We start from the raw sequence: 18,152 nt of genomic DNA, 5'->3' as shown, positions 1-18,152 counted from the left end.
ATAGTGTCGATCGAGTAGAATGGGCGCTCAAAACGCTTTCGATCGAATGGAATTTAGGTCGATCGAGTGGTTTCTCATCCTGCAGGTGGTCGATCGAGTAGATTAATCACTCGATCGAGTGAATCCATCAGCTAAAGTGCTCGATCGAGTAGAAAAACTACTCGATCGAGTGATTCTCAATGTATTTCTGCAAAAAACGCAACGTAAACAGCCCGTAAACTAACTAGACAAGCATACTGAGATAGTCTATGGTATAAAAACCATTTATTACAACTTAAGGTAAATAAAAATGCAGAAATAAATCGCCGGGTAGCGCTAGCTTCATCAGTCCCAAATCGACCTTCTTTTCTTCGAGCTCTCTAATTAGTCACAATCAAAAAAATTTCAAAGCGCGCAAACATTAAATCATAAACCTGCGCATGTGCTACAAAAAAGCATAAGTAGCACCAAAGTGGAATAGCAAAATAGGAAATAAAGATGTTTAACTTTTTAAGTCGTACAAATTTCCTATGAGCGCTCCTAAATTTATCCACAAAATAAAGGAGCGCGGGAGTAATTGTCAATATATTAGGGTCCCGATTCAGATTAGCAATTTTGACATGACAAGTACGGTGAAAGACAGTTAAGTTATACGTCCACATGGGAGGGGGTATAGCATTAAAAGAATTAGCACGAGTCAAATGAGGTAGTTTACTTTGAAAATCAACAATAATAAAATTACCGCTAATTACCTCAGGTAGGTTGCTCTCGATGGAGTCATCGACAAAAGAGTGTAATACCTCATCCGTGCGAGGAGCAAATACCGACTCAGCTGTCTCTTTGTCACCCTCCTCAGTGGAATTCGTCCCGTAAATTTCAGCCTCAAGTGCATCCAGCTCGGCTTTGAATAGGGGAGATTCACTGTATCCATTATCATCATCAAAATCGTCATCTAAATCAAACCCATATGACGAATCAAAGCTCCCTATGGCCAAATCAGTCGATCGAGCGGAATAGCTACTCGATCGACCAATTTCCTCCTGAATTCCACTCGATCGAGTAGAAATTCCACTCGATCGAGCACTTTCTCCTGGCAAATCACTCGATTGACCTATATTAGTCACTTGATCGAGTGATTCCTCCTGTACAGGGCTGAAATCTTCGCGTGAGGCATTGAAATAAGATAGAAACTCGTCATCCGAGTCATAGAGGTCATCCTCAGCATTGGGTAGCATGGTTTCCTCATGGGAAAGACCGCTCTCAGCAAGGTATACCTCTTCTTCTTGCATCTCAGCTGCTAACTGGGCAATTTCAGTTTCGAGCTTAAGGAATCGAGCGTCCATATTTTTATTGCTCTCTTGCATTTGTGATACAAGCGTTCCCATTAAATATGTCAGCTCCGCGATCTCTTCTATCTCCATCTCAGCTGCTAGCTGAGCAACTACAGACTCGAGCTCATCAACTCGCGAGACATATTCTTGTGCTTGGAATGCAAGTGTCTCCATCAAGGATTTCAGCTCCGCAATCTCTTCTTCTTGTATATCAGGAGGATCTGGTTGCGGTGGCCATTGATAGGGTGGATGTGGCGGCACAACTACCGTTGCTTGACTAGCTCGACTGCGCTGCTTGGACGCGTAAACTTCGTCAATCTCTGCCAAATAAGAAACTGCATCATGCCCAGCAGCACCACATCTCCCGCAGTAAATCACCGGCTGTTCCATATAATGGGACATAGGCGACGGGTCAAAGGTACTCAAGCCTTCCCTTTGACGATCTTTCACCTAGAACTGTCTAGGTAGTACTTGTAAGGCCTATCAAAACAGCACTAAAGGAAAAAGATTAAAACGGCCTCAAGGGAAAAATCCCCTGAGGCTAAAAACAGATAAAATGAAACAAATAAATAAATAGATTGCCTCCCCGGCAACGGCGCCAAAATTTGATACTGTCGTTTCGTACCAAAAATAAATACCTAAGTACTACTAACAGAAGTCAGCGGTAAGTAGGGTCGATCTCCACAGGGAGGCGGTGTACTATCTATTTGTCTATTTATCTGTCTAAATGTCACAATTGGGGGTTTGATTGAATTGGACTAACTGAACTACTGAGGCTAAAGGCAAGAGAAAAGGGATAAAAGAAATTAACAATAGGAGAAAGAAAATACGCTAGGAGTCGGTCCACCGTGGTAGCTATACTATCGGGAATACGGAGACGATTAAACTATATAAGAAGAGCTATGGTCGTCACCTTTCGGTCCTTAAACCGCCCTAGAGCGTAAATAGCTTAGCTTTCGCCCTCACTACAATACCCTATTGTAATTAAGCAAGCCTTCCATTCCAATCTTTCGATCCAGGTCGGGGTTAACTAGATAAATTGGTCTCCTGCATGCATTCATTCGACCTAATAACAATTAAATTGCCTAATACAATTCTTATCGCAAGACTAATCCATTCAAGTCAATTAAAACATTGCTACCACGACTTCCCTAATCCTAACATACTAAGGGGATTTAGCTAGACATAATTAAATAGAGAACAAGAAATAAAGAAGAAATAAACATTAAATAAAAGTAATGAGAAGGAATGAATTACTGAATTATTGATCCGGCAAAGGAAGAGTAAAGTAACAGTGTAAAAGTAGCAGTGACCGAGTAAAGGGAGAGAAAAAGAGAGTCCCCCCGGATTCCCCCCTTAAAACTGGCGTGCAAGCCTTATTTATAGAAAAAACATAACATAATAAAACCTAATTAACGAAACAGGCCAAGCCCGTCAAAGATTGTTGCTCGATCGAGCACTTAAGGCTCTCGATCGAGTGATATTCCTTAGCATTCCTCTCGATCGAGAACAATTCCTCTTGATCGAAGACTTCTTTCCCTTTAATCACTCGATCGAGAAGAAGTAGCTCTCGATCGAGCAAATGGGCTCTCGATCGAATAGAAATAGTTCTCGATCGAGCACTTCTCAGCGCGTAATTCCTGCTTCGCGCACTAAACTTCAAATGGCTGCCATTTCTTCGTTACTTGGTCAAATAGGGCGTGGTTGGTGGCGTTGGAAAGCTAAGAGGATAAGATTTCACCTCCAACTGTTGAAGAACTCGAGATATGGCTCTTACAAGCAGGAACTAGCAAATTGAAGCACTCTCTTGGCTCGCCTAACTTCCTTACTCCAATGCGCATCTCAAAATAGCACTTTCCAAGCTCCGACTCAACTCATCTCCTAAATGCATGCGTAGGGACATGTTTTAGGCTTGATTCCGCATTTTTAAGCTCATTCCTGCAATTAATACAAGAACTTCCAAAGTATGCAATTCGGGGCATATTCGTTGCAAATAACTACTAAAATAGCATAAAGATGCGTGCAAGAATAGACTAAAAAGACTATATAAAATGCACGTATCAATGATCCTTATGTTTTCAAGGAATGCGCAGACGGTCTTATCCGGAGATGTGTGCCTCAATGGGAGGTGAAGGATATCCTAGAAGCTTGCCACTCTTCTGCCTATGGTGGTCACCATGGTCCGTCCCAGACTGTGGCTAAGGTACTCCAATCTGGTTTCTATTGGCCAACTTTGCATGCAGATAGTCGCAATTTTGTTGCTGAGTGCGATGCCTATCAAAGATCGGGGAATATTTCAAAGAGACATGAGATGCCACAGGTAGGCATTTTAGAGGTTGAGATTTTTGATGTCTGGGGCATTGATTATCAAGGACCTTTTCCGAGCAGTCAAGGTAATAAATATATTCTCGTAGCTGTAGATTATGTGTCTAAATGGGTAGAAGCTATCGCTACTCCCCATTGTGATGCAAAAGCCGTGATTAAACTGTTTAAAAATATTATTTTCCCTCGTTTTGGTGTCCCTCGGGTTGTCATTAGCGATGGTGGAATGCATTTTAAAGAGAAAAAACTTAGTGCTTTATTGACTAAATTCGGTGTCCAACATCGTAGAGGTTTGGGGTATCACCCCCAAACTAGTGGTCAGGTTGAGATTTCTAACAGAGAATTGAAAGAAGTTTTAGCTAAAGTTGTTTCTAAATCACGGAAAGATTGGAGTCTTAAGTTAGATAATGTCTTATGGGCTTATAGGACCGCATTTAAAACGCCAATTGGGATGTCACCATACCGATTGATTAATGGTAAGACATGTCATTTACCTGTTGAGTTGGAGCGTAAGTCTTGGTGGGCTATATGTGATTTGAATTTGGATCCTAACCTCTCTCGTGAGAAACGCATGACACAGCTGAATGAGCTGGAGGAATTTAGGCTGCTGGCCTATGATAATGCTAGGATCTACAAAGAGAAAACGAAGCGCTGGCAAGACAAGAGAATCATCAAGTGCGAGTTCCATATTAGCGATAAGGTACTTCTTTTTAATGCTCGTATCCGTTTATTTCCTGGTAAGCTGAAATCCAGGTGGACTGGCCCCTATACGGTCACAGCAGTTACAAAATTCGGATCTGTTGAATTGGAGACCTCTGCTGGAGAAAGGTTCAAAGTTAATGGCCAATATGTGAAACATTATCACGGTGTTGACGATTTCGTTGCGCAGTCGGCAAATCAGACTTTGACCCAATTTTAGAAGCTGCAAACTGAGGTAAAAAGGTCGTGCGGGACCTCTTAAACCAGCGCTAACCGGGAGGCAACCCGACTTGTAAACTTTTGTAATTAGGAACTTTACAGTTTTATTTCAATTAATATGCATTAGGAGCTTTAGTCATTTATTTTTAATCAGCAATTTCTTGGTTTGGCAGACGTACGCCTTTGAGAATTTTGTAGGACTTTATTTTATGCAGAGTGCTAGGGTGGTTTACTGAATGTTCATGAGGGAGAGACGGGAAATTAAAGTGGCAAAATAAATTTTTGACGTATTGGAGATTTATTGCCAGCACAAGCAGTCGATCGACCATGTTCATCAGTCGATCGACTGACGAAAAATGGCGTAAGTCGTTTTAAGGGAAGACTGGTCGATCGACTGGGTCAGGTGGTCGATCGACCACTGCGCGAAATCAGAATGCAACTTAATAAGGGAAGTCTTACTTGTTTTCTCATTCATTCATTCATTCATAATCATTCAATCAAGAAAATCAGAGAAAACACTTGTCTTTTCCCCTTTTCGCGATTTCCTGCTAATCTACCCCTTAATCTCAATTTTTCTTGCTCAAATTCCCGAGTTCTCAACAAAGGTATGTTCCTAATCCTCTTCTAATCCTTTAAATTCGATTCTCGCTGCACTTTTATGCCCAAATTTCGAGCATTGTTACATTGTGTCGAAAAAATCGATTTGGGGGAAAATCGATTTGGGGTTGATTTCTTGTCGAATTTATGCTTTAATTGCCTTTGCTATCCTATTCCCTCAATTTTCAAGCCATCTTAGCAACTAGGAGATGCTTAATGCCGTTTCCCCCAAAATTTTGAAACCCTAAATCCATTTTCAATTTCTGATTTTGTTTCGGGTTTTCATAAATTGTCATTGTTATGGGAAGCTTATTGCTAATTTGTTGTTTGTAGGAAACAACAATGATGAAAGGAAAGCAGCTGATGTTCGAAGGTCAGTCCAGTCAGGGAGCTGCCAAACGGCCGCGGGGTCTACTGCTAATGATCGAGGATACTACAGATAGTCTACCTGACTATCCGCAAGTTACTTTTTCCACCTCTACTCAGCGAGCTAAATTCGCTCTCTTTGTCGCAAAAATGAAAGTTCAGGCCACTTGTTTTCTTCATCGGCCTACTTTAGAGAAATTAGGTTGTTTTGAGTCTGTTGTGTCTCTGCTAAATGGGACAGGAATGTCGGGACTTGTGGACATGGCTGAGTTCACTTACTACACTTTGACCCTCGAGTTTTTCTCGTCTTATGTTTTTGACCAGTTTTCTTTCGAAGCCAACAGGAGTAGCCCTTGCATTTCTTTTCGGCTATTCAATGTCACCTACTCCCTGACATTAGCCGACTTTGCTGGTTATTTGGGTCTTTATTTTGAGGGTAATACCTCGAAAACTTCTGATGTGCACCGGGTCATGTGGTCGTGTATCTCTAACTGGAACGGCCCTAAGAGGACGAGCACTTCCGTCCACTTGCCCCCTTTTCGTTATTTTTTACGGCTGATGGGTAATACCATTTTCGGCCGCAAGGAGTCAAATAATGTGAATACCATTGAATTGTCTATCTTGGCGGGCTATCTGAACATTGGAAGTCGGGTAGCCCGTATCTACAACATAGCTTATTTGACTGTCGCTCACTTTCACACTATAAGTGAAGGCACTTTTGCCACTATTGTTTGTGGTGTGTCTGGTGACGCGTATCGCCAACCGTCTGGTTCTTCTGTTCCCTCGAGAGGAGGCCCCTCTTGATCCTGACTTACGCTTCATGGATCTTGCCTCCGCGAGGTCTATGAAGTGGGTCGATAGTTGTAGTCGGTGGAAGATTAACTCCTTCATCTGCGACCGCATCCCTATCCCCGACCTCCCTCCTATCTTTCCCCTTACCACAGTCCAGGGGGCAGCTCGTCCGCCCTTGCCTAGCTACAGGCTTCCTATTGGGGCGGGCACCGCTACTGCTAACACCTCGAGGCGAGCTCGTGCCTCCTCTTCACAGGCACCCTCCTCCTCCACTCAAGCTCCCACCGGTTTCCCGACCACTTTCCGTCCCCCTACACCTATGGTTATCCCTGCGCTCATGGACCAAAGGGCGATGTCACGTATGTTGGGTGACTTGTGCAGGAGTTTTGATCAGCATAGATTAGACACGGCCCTGGCCCTATACCCAGTTTACGAGGATTACGCTCGGACGGGGATGCTCCCACGAGGTCCCTGGACTCACCCGTCCTTCTTTGTCCCACCGGTAGGCGGCTACCCTCCGCCTCCTATGAGGTCTACTCCCACCACTACGACTGCCGCTGCTGCTGAGGCGGAAGAGGAGGATGACTCATGGTCAGATGAGGATAGTGGTTCCGAGTATGACGGTGGAGATTAGATGCTTGTGACCTCCCCTGTTTTTGGCTGGTTTGGGGAGGTCTTCTTTTGTGAGTTCGGATCCCTCTTTGTTGGTTTCCTTTTACTTTGTTGTTGCTTATATTCTTCCCCATTTTGTTGTTACTGCTGGTGATTTGCTGCTGAGCACAATGGGGGCATTGTGCGTTTTGGTTTGGGGAGGGTATTTGCATGTCTATTGCATCTGCATTTGTTTTTTATTGCATTTCAGTCACACGTTTATTGCATTTCAACTTGCATTTGTTTTAATTTTAAAAAAAAAAAAATTAAAAAAACCACCAAAAATTTAAAAATATCACGTTTACTTTTGCATATAGTCGAGTCGGATTGGAGTTTATTAATGATGACATTGCACTATTAGTCAAATATATGCCATTCCTTGCCTTTTCACAACTGCTTAGCGAGAATTAAAAGTGATTTCTCAAATTTTGTTGTGGAATTTACTTCGGGTTATTAGACTTGACTCATTTATTTTTGGCAAACTACTTATACTTTCTGAGATATAGAGCCTATAACTTGTGACATTCATGACCGGTTAATTTAGGATTGAGAGTAGTACTCCCGTCATTTCATGTTTTGCACGTGTATGACTTTTGATTGCTTATTTCCTATACGCATCGGTTTGTGGTCGGTATTACGTGTTTTGAGAACTATTGCATCTCCCCCTTTCTCATTTTGCCCCATTAACTCCACTATAAGCCATATCTGCCAGTTGCCCTTAACTACATCCCATACTTAGCCTACCATTGTGCCGAGCTAGGAAGTAGTAGAGGAATTTGTCGAATTACAGCAGTTTTGGTTCGTTTCTGTACTGTTGGAGTGAGTATTTATGAGAAGTGCAGGAGTTGCTAATGTGTCAGCCTGAAAAAGAGAAAGTCAGGAGAGAAAAAAAAAGAAAAAAAAAACTCAGAAAAAAAATGAAGAAAAAAGGAAGTTGATCTGGGCAGTGAGTATAGTCCAGTAGAGGTGGTCGATCGACTGGTTCTGATGGTCGATCGACTGCCCATCCAGGAAAAAGAAAATGAAAAAAAAACAGAAAGAAAGTAAAAAAGGAATTTGAAAAAAATAAGAAAAAAATTCGGCTGAGTTGAGAACACACCTCATGTGCGTATTTTATGAATTGGAGGTGTCTGTTTTGGGATAGCGTGTTGCCTAGACATTTGGAGGCAATGGTTTATTTTTCGAGTTGGAGGAACGGGATACGGTTTCTGATGGTTTGTTAGGTACTAGCTATCACTAGCTTGGCTGTTTACCCTCACATTTCCATACTTCTTTTGCCCTTTCTTTCCCACTTAGCCTCACATAACCAAATCTTGCAATAGTTCGGCATGTAATAGTCCTTGACGGTGGTTATGCGTGTGTACGGTAGCTAGAATCATTATTCATACTAGTCAAGCATACATGTTTTGTTGGTCGCAGTCTATGTGAGAGTCTGTATTTTCTCCCCTCTCTTCTATATATATTCTTACCATTTGCCTTGCTGAGAGAAGAGTGACCCGGGACAGTCCAAATTTATGAGTCTTGCAAGGTCGAACGCCCGATTTAATTCCATAATATGCATAAATTTGTTCACTTGCTTTGAGCTTTGCAGTAGTTGATTATGTGCATTAAACGGTTTAGCATTGACTTGTAGCTAGCTCTGAGATATACTCCTTTCCATTAGGTCCTTTTAGTTGCATTTAGTGCTTGCTTGGGGACAAGCAAGGTTTGGTTTGGGGAGATTTGATACGTGCATATTCTATACACTTTATTTGCAGTTTTGGCACGTATTTCCATGCGTATTTGTTAGCTTAAAGCTACTATTTCGCCCGAAACGGTTTACTTTGCAATTTCTATGATTTATTGTAGGAATGAGCGGAAGTGAGCTAAACCAAGCTTAAATCGTCCTCCGGAAGCAACTCTATGGAAACTTGGAAGATGGGAGTTCGGACTCGTCTACCTCGGGATGTGTGCATGGAGCTTAGAGGCTGTTTGGAAGAGGAAAGGAGGTTACTGCACAGCTCAGTTGGTCGATCGACCAACATCACCACTCGATCGACCTTGGACGTTCAGCAGGAGATATTGCACTGCACTGGCTGGTCGATCGACCATGCCCCTTAGTCGATCTACCAGGCCGCGAGGCTGAGATTTATTTCATGTTTTAGACTTTTGAAAGCCCAATTTGTAATTAACTTTTGGAAGTACGTTTATCAGTAGTTACGCAGCAATAATTTAGGTTATGCTTTTTATTATTCAAGAACAGAAGTTTTAGATCTATTTCGGGGATAAGAAAGTGAGACAACGGATTCAAATTTCAATTACTTTGTTCATCAATTCTTAAGTAAGCTTTAATACAATTTCCTACTTCTTTTATTTCTTGTCAATTCAATTCTTGTTGTTACTAGTTTTTATTCAAGCAATTCAGTTTTAATCTTTTGTTTTAAATTCAATTTCAATCATGTCAATTTCATTGTATGTCATTAATTTTGCAATTGTTGTAGTTTTAATTATGCATAGCTAATCTTTTTGATTGGGAACTAGGTGAGCCATGGCGTAAATTAGGTTAAATTTTATTAGTATGATTTTCTCCCATATAGTTCTTGTTTTCTTTTGATAAATATATCTTGCTAGATTGAAAGTTTAGTAGGTTATGTTATCATTAGATTTGGAATTTTCTTTGAGCGAAAGCTTTGAGAAATTCTAGGGAATTAGAAGACGGTAAGGTTATTATTGAGCATTGATCGAAAGGCTTGGTCACATTTCCTGAGACCGTATTACTAGACCTCTGCTACCTTTTTGACCTGACCTTAGCCATGGTGAACCGAAGTTCCTGATCTTCTTTTTATCTTGTTTGAGAAATTTCTTATTTTAGCAATCAGTCACTAGAATCAAACAAATTCAAAACCCCCATTTAATTGTTACTTTTATAGACTGAAAATAGCAAATAGAATTTATCTTGTCTCTCTGAGTTCGACCCTTACTATCACTAGCTATAGTTTTAGTTCGGATTTATAAATTTAATTTTGATACAAAACGACGGTATCAAAGTGTTTTATGTTACTGATCCCATGGATAAAAAGTGGTCAGTAGTTCTATCCTCTCGTCGCCGAATTCTAAATGATGAATATGTCGAGTTTGAAGGATTTGATCACGGTGTTATATCGTAATTTGATAATGATGTTGAAAATGATAACATTCCAACCATGTATACACGAAATGATCATGATGAAGGTATTTGGATAAATGAAGAGACTAGCAAATCCAAAAAAAATGTTCCCGATAGCAGTGACATTGCATTTTTATGCTGATTTTGGATTGCAGTGTATAATTTACTTCATCTTATAATTATTGTATTTTTCTTCTTAAATATACTTACCAAATTGGGTTTATACAATAGATAATAATTTGGTTTGTGTTGCTGGAAATGTGATTTATTGTTGTATATCAAACTGCTGTTATATACTTTTATGCTGGCAGGGGAGAAACACTAATGTTGGTATATTTATTTTAAAAAATGAACTCTGAAAAGACAATGGTTACAAAGGAACCATTGTTCAAGTAGAGTAGAATAAAAATGGTTCCATCCGTTGTTAAATATTTTAGGAAACAGTTTCTCACCATCCGTTTTAAATTTATAATATTAAAACAACGGTTCATCTATACCCGTCTTTAATACTTTTTCATATAACCCTCTTAGCAACATACATGCAAGTCCATTATTTGAAACACATAAACTCAACCACATAAAACCCTCGAACACTGAGCTTCCCCTCACCTACAAACCGTCGTCGTAGCTGATAAGTGCATATTTTATATATATCCATCCCCTATATTAGCTCCATTTTATTTGTTATTTAGCATTTATCATAGTGTAATAAGCTAATATTTGTTGTTCTAGTGTATTTGCTCGTCTTATCACATTTGTGTAGGAATCTAAGCATTTAGAGGCTTTTTTCTATCATTTTGTACACTAAGTTCACTAAGCTAAATAAGACCAAGTGTTGGACTAAGCATGGAACATTGGAATGGGTTTTGCATGGAGAAATTGATGGATCAATATGTGTTATGTAAATCTTGCCAACAATCAAAGTCAAAGCCCAATGTTCAAGTCCAAGTCAAGGTGGAAAAACATAAGATTCCAACATGCTTAGGATACTTTTTGGGAGTTCTAAAGATGATAGATGAAGCATTTACCCGGGTGCATTAAGGGTCATTAATGACGTTCTTAGGATTATTCAACAATTAAGTCTGGAATTAAGTAGAAAATACCCGAAAACACACGACCCCAATCAGGGCCACCCAACCCCGATCGGGGTTACATCCCTCTTGATTGTTTACGTTTTCCCTTCCTCTCCTATAAATAGAAGAGGTATTCCAAAGCTTTAGGCATCTCATTTTTCCGTCCAAGTTTACTTACAATAGCCTCAAGCATTATAATTTCTCTCATTAATTTTCTCATTTTAGTTTACCAATTGTTAAGAATTCCATTAGTTAATCTTTCAACATTTTGTACTTCAAGTTATTGTTCAAGCATTTGATATTCAAGCATTTGGTTATTGTTATTTATTCTTCCATATAAGTTCTCTTCCCTTAAGGTATTTCTAATTCTAAGTTTGCAATTTTACATTACTATTTTAGTTACCCCATAGTTTATAATCAAGTATTTCATTTTACATTAGCATTGTTCCGTTCACATGTTATGTCATCTAATTTATATAAATCATATAACCATGTTTAACATTTTTTACAATTTAGTTTGCAATTTACATTTTAGTATGAGTAGCTAAATTTCCTAATCTAAAGGCTAGGGAAGCCATGCAAAAATCAAGTATATAACATGATAAAATAGGTTAATAATAATATTGTTCATATTGCTTGTATAACATGCTTGTGCCACAATGTTTAATCTTTGTTTAAGGCCTTATTCATTTGATTAAGTTTGTTCATTCGTTCTATAAGTCGAGAGGCACGGAATTGAATTAGACTAAGCATGTATAGTAGGACGACCTAGTCATGGACGAGAGTTTTTCTAGGACCCGGTCTATGGTTGACACTAATACCGTAAGGTGGGTGTCTCTAAACCTAAGCAAGTGACAATGTTATTAGTACCAAATTTATCATGATCATATGGTTACCCTTGCATGTGTGACCCAAACCCTTTAGACTCCTTTTTAATCATATAATTTATATCATAATTTCTATTAATCATCAAACAAATAAACCAAACCAAAAATCGAAGTCGACCTTGATAAAAATCCACATAGCAATTCACGATGTAATTCCCGTTTCCTTGTAGTTCGACCCCTATTACTAAATTTATTTGTGTTTAGGGAATTTATATTTGCATAGGTACATGCAAAGGCTATCAAACTTTGGTGCCGTTGCCGGGGAAATGGTTTTATTGCATTTTGAATTGTCGATTTTTATCTTGTTTACCTTTGTCTTGGGGAACACTTGTTCCTTATGATCATTACTTATCACTTCTCTAGAAATTGTTGTCTTATGCCCAGGTCCTCACGCAAGGGAGAATTGCTTTCACCGGATTCCGATCCCGAGAGAACCTTTAGGAGAAGACGACGTTTTTGGAAGGAAGTGAAAGAGGCCTCTTCTCCCGTACAAGCCGAAAGTGCTAGAAAGTCTTACTTAGACGATGTAAAAGCCCTTGAAGAGGAGGAGGTTTTAAGTTCATCATGTCCACCACCATCACCATCTACTACCAAAAAGATGGTGAAACTTTCCGATCACTCCAAGCCCACTGCGGCCATGCTTCCGACCAGAATCACAACCACTCAAATCACCGCGCCGGACTTCGAGATCAAACCGGCTTTCATTAGCCTTGTGGAGAGGAAGCAATTTGGGGGAAGTCCTTTGGAGGATCCCAATTTTCATGTGCAAAACTTTTGTGACTATTGCTCCATGATCCATCAAACGGGCGTCACTCAATCCCAAATAAGGGAAATACTTTTCCCTTTCTCTTTGAAGGACAAGGCCAAGCTTTGGATCAATAGCCTTGACCGCATCGCAATGGGAATCACCAATTGGGAGACTTTGGCTCTTGCTTTTTATCAAAAGTTTTTTCCACCAGAGAAAACTCAAACTTTGAGGAGCCAATTAAATTACCGGATTCCGTCAACAAGCTCTTGAGAGCTTATATGAGGCGTGGGAGAGGTACAAAGAGCTTCAAAGGCAATGCCCACATCATGGTCTATATGATTGGTTTCTAGCAAAAACATTCTACAATGGATGTTGTGCCGAGTCCCAAAGGATTCTTGATTCCGCCAACAATGGGTGGTTTGATCAAATTGACACCAACCTTGCTCATGCCACGATCGAATCTATGGCGGTCCATGATGCCCAATAAGTCAATTCCCGAGTTGTGCCACCCAAAGGTAAAGAAGAATCTTCCAACAACTCCGTTTTGCTAGCTCAAATTGCCTTACTCCAACAACAATTGGCGGAAAGAGATGCTAAAGATTCCATTCAACAACTCAATGTCGTGTCTTCAACAAGCCAAATCGTTGTTTGTGATGGTTGCAGAGTTGCGGGTCATTAAGCCGCTCATTGCCGAGCTCCTATTGAAGAGGTAAATGCTTTTCAAGCTTTTAGACAAAGTTCATATCCACAGGGTACATTGTCCAATACTTATAACCCGGATACAAAATTTCATCCGAACTTGTCTTACACTAGCAACAATGTGCTCAATCCTCAACTCCCACCACAACAAAATGCATATGTCCCTCAACAACAAAAGTATATCCCTCCACCGGGGTATCAAAATCAACAAAGGCCCCCACAAAACAATTACCATAAAAATCCACCACAAAATGTCCAACAAAAAAATCAAGGAGGTGGTAAGCTAGAGGGCATGATAGTCCAAATGCAAAGGGAACTATTGGCTCAAATTCAAAAGAATGATCAAGCTCATAGTGCCGCGGTCAAGATGTTGGAACAACAAGTGGCTCAATTTGCCGCTTCTAATTCTCAAAGGAAGAACGGTCAACTACCTCCTCAAGCTAACCCACCACACGAGACCGTCAACTCTATCTCCTTGAGAAATGGTACAAATTATGATGGGCCATCCATGATTTTGGATGAAGAGGTGGTTGTTAAAAAAGCCAAGCTTGGGGGAGATGACAAAAAGAAGGCTAGTGACAAGCCTCTTGTTAGGGACCGTGTACCATTTCCCCATCGGTTGTTGATGCTAAAGAGGAAGAGAAAGCTTGATGCCAAGAATGTTGAGTCCCCTATGCCCAAAGAAAGCAATGAGGTGGTTGTTGAACAAGTCTCTCCCAATGCTAAGGAGAGTGATGTCGTTTCAAGGAAGGTGAGTGTTCCCAATGACAATGAGAATGAGAAAGATGTGGAGGATGCTCCTCCAAATGAAGTTGTTCAAGTACCATTTCCCCATCGTCTAGCAAAGCAATGAGCTTGATGAATTCCACTTGCAAGCAAATGAAAGTTCTCGTCTTTACAAGGATAAGACAAAAAGGTGGCATGACAAGAAGATCTTAAAGAAAGAATTCAAAATTGGTGATAAGGTGTTGCTATTCAATTCCCGCTTCAAGCTATTTCTGGGAAAGTTGCGATCACGGTGGTCCGGTCCATTTACCGTCACAAATGTCAACAAATTCGGTTTTGTTGAAGTGATGACCACCAATGGAGAAAAATTCAAAGCAAATGGCCATCGTTTGAAGGTCTACCATGAGAATGTGAGCGTTGGAGTTATAGAGTAAGTCACCGTGAATCTTCTACCTATTGAAGCTTAACCCATTCAAGCTTCTTATGTCGTGCGGGACATTAAATCAGCGCTTCTCGGGAGGCAACCCATGTTTTTATTTGTTTTTGTTTTTAATTTCCAAACAATTTAATGTTTATATAGATTTAGGAATAATTTCTAGACTAGACGGTATTTTGAAATGTGATTTATAGGTATTGGAAGATGAGAATAAGGCTTTATGGAGGTTGGCATACTTCCCCGTGCAAGAAACCCGTTCGGGCTCATAACTTTTAAAAGCGGAGCAAGGAATAAGAAATACGGAGTGAGGAAAAATCAACGCCATGGACTGGTCAACCCCGATCGGGGTGGGGTGTCCCGGATCGGTGACGTGGTTTTGTATTTTTGTGGCGTTTATTTGTTAGACGGGATATGCTTACTCATTCTATCATAGCTCAACATACCCGACGGTATTATTCTTCACTCTTCTCTTATTTTATTTCATTTTCTTCACCTAAAATCACAACAAAACACCATTTCCATAACCAAGATTCAAGATTTGTCCATCATTAATCATCAACAAGTAAGTTTTCCTCTCATTTCTCTTTGATTTTATCCATTTTAATCAATTTAATCCCAATTTCTCAAACCCTAACTCAATTTGGGGGTTTTTGATTTGCCACTTATATATGCTAGAAATTGGTTTTATTGTGCTCTATTATTGTTTGTAGGATGAATTAGTTCACTAATTTGTTCTATTATGCTTGTTTGGATGAATTTTTGCCTGTCTTATGATGAAATTTTTGTCTTAAAATTTCAGAAATTTCATGGCTCCGAAAAAATCAAGTACACAAGGTCCTTCAAAGAGGAGGAGAGGTGAAGCGGAGGCATCCCGTCCTGCGGAGGATGTCGAGATGCGAGAAGCACCGGAATGGCATGATCCAACATTTCCCCAAGTCATCTTCACTACTAAGAAGCAATGGGATAATTGGGTTTCTTTGAGAGCCAAAGGTATGAAGACCTCCAAATTTATCAATCATGATTCTTTAAAGCATACTGATCTTGTAAGCATGTCAAATCTTTGTTTATGGGTCTTGATATGAATTTTGCGTATATTATGAATTACAAAACCTTCCCCTGAGTTCTTGAGCTCATTTGAATTTCACAAGTCTAAGAAGAAGGATTTTATTTATGGTGTATGTTTCCAGTTGTTTAATGAGGACTAAGAAGTCCGAACGCGACGACTCGTCGCGGAATTTTTTAAAATATTATTCCAAATTTCGAATTCCAATTTTAACTTCGAGTTATCGTGGTTAAATTTTGTTTTCAATTGAATGCTTTTTACGTGTTTACATTGATGCGTATGTGCTACCTGTCACCTATTTTCTACACTAACGATGCAGGAACTGGTGCAAAGCAAAAGGGGAACTGACAACCGACAGCACTTCTCCGAAACACAACACAAAAAAGCCAAAATCACAAAATAAACCACAATCCAAAAACACATATATACAAACCGCCTCACACAAAATACATCGACGCACGCTCGATAAAAGCGACTGAACGTACAAACGGAATCCGGTACAGACATTTATCATACAGACACTAGCCTAAGACAACAAACTGTGGGTACCTGCCACCTACCGGACTAAGCACTCCCTATCCTTCCCATCGGAAAAGAAAAGGAGCAACACGGGAAACGGAGGAGTAGCAACGGAAGCAAAGGTGGTTACCATGGCGGTAACACCGCATTCCCACTCCATGACAAAAAGAAAAATGATGCCTGGCAGACTTCGGATGACGCGACAATCGAGGATCGTAACTTAGCACGTTATCCCGACGTTGACCTCCAATCATCAGAATTCAAGGATGAAAGGGAACCATCACACCGGGCGTTACCCCGATGTTGAACCCCAATCACCAGAATTCGACAACCATCGAAGACGACAACGTGGGATAACATGCCCGTTTTGAACCCCACTCATCGGACATCCAAACTTCCGCAGACAATGACCAATGATCGATACCCGATCATTGGCCGGGCAAAGGCCACCAGGGAGAAATACAACCAAGCCTGTAACAAAAAACAGTCGTCGCTGCTTCTCCCGGATCCTCCTCCTCCTCCATGACATCAGCAATGGACCCGGTAGGTCCCGAGCACTCCCCTGCAGTCAAAAGAACAAAAATAGAACGTCAGCCGAAATTTCGGCATTACGACGGCGTAAAATGGACAAATCCAAAAAAAAACCTGCAAAGCTGAACAAGGGCAATCCCGCCCAAACCAAACTAAACAAAAAACAATTCACAAAAAAAATGCACAAAAAAACGACTCGCCCTTATTTTCAAGGAAAAGACGAGTCAAAACAACAACAAACAAAACTGGCACCTTAAGACCCACACGAGGTCCGCCAACAACCCAAAATACGTTCCCGATGCAATGGGGTATTTTTTTACAACTCAAAATGGAAATTTCTACGCCAGTTTGAGCGCAAACCGGTCAAAATTTTAAAATACGACCACAACGAAGCAATGTGACTTTACCACGTCTCAAAGCGACCTAAACTACCAATAGGGTCCATTTCAGAATGAACTGACTCAATTAAAGCCAGGACAGGCGCTTATTTCGTCAGACAGGAGACCGCTTCAAAGGCAAAAATTCCAACTTTGCCCATAACACCCGACAAAGGTCCACAATGGCAAACACAATCTTTCCTGACTACAATACAACCTAGTGGGACCCATTACCCAAGCAAATAAACTTGGCATTGTGATATGAGACGGTTTCTTCGCCTCACTCACGTTTTTCGAGCATAGGGGACGTAAATGGGGACCAAAATGAAAACTAAAAGCACCCCTATACTCCTAAACAGGTTTCTAACCTAATGCAATCATCAATTTCACTCGAAATAGGCTCAATCAAAAAGGCCCAAATTGATTTTAAGGGTATCAAATTTCTCCCTAATTCAATCAATCAAAAGACCAACAAATTCAAATGGATTCAAGAGGAAATACATACCTTGAGATGACATGTTGATGATGGCACGAACTCAAGCAAGCAAGAAGACCAACAATGGCGATTTGTTTGGGTTTTGTCGAGAGGATGAAGAAGACGAAGTGAGAATGACGAGCAAGCCGTTCTCGCGCCTTTTACATAAAAATAGGGAAGCCCCCTTACCTCGCCAAGTAGCTCGTGCCTCAATAGGGTGCTCCCTGCTTCATTCAACGAAACTTTGTGCTTTGGCCCAATTTCCCATAACAAACCAAATTTCAAACGACGGCAATTAAAACCGTCATTTCAAAAACATAATAGTGAAATTAAAATTCCTATTTCTTAAAATGTCAACGGCGGCAACACAAACCGTCACTTCAAAAACAAATAGTGAAATTCAAAATTCACTATTCCTTCAAATGTAAACGGCGACAACATAAACCGTCACTTCAAAAAACATAATAGTGAAATTCAAATTGTAACACCCGCGAATTTTCCCATTTTGACATTTAAA

At 40.3% G+C, this 18,152-nt stretch overlaps 1 non-coding gene across 1 annotated transcript; it reads right to left on the bottom strand.

Annotated features, from left to right (window-relative positions):
* Window positions 1-13,038: 13,038 nt before the first annotated feature.
* LOC141635108 (small nucleolar RNA R71) lies at window positions 13,039-13,142 on the bottom strand. The gene has a single exon (XR_012539813.1). It is a non-coding gene; the product is annotated as a small nucleolar RNA R71 (small nucleolar RNA).
* Window positions 13,143-18,152: the final 5,010 nt, after the last annotated feature.

The sequence above is a fragment of the Silene latifolia genome, chromosome Y (assembly GCF_048544455.1).
Source record: "Silene latifolia isolate original U9 population chromosome Y, ASM4854445v1, whole genome shotgun sequence".
Taxonomy (NCBI): domain Eukaryota; kingdom Viridiplantae; phylum Streptophyta; class Magnoliopsida; order Caryophyllales; family Caryophyllaceae; genus Silene; species Silene latifolia.
Note: the sequence above shows the minus strand (reverse complement) of the source record. Positions and strands in the feature narration are given on the sequence as shown.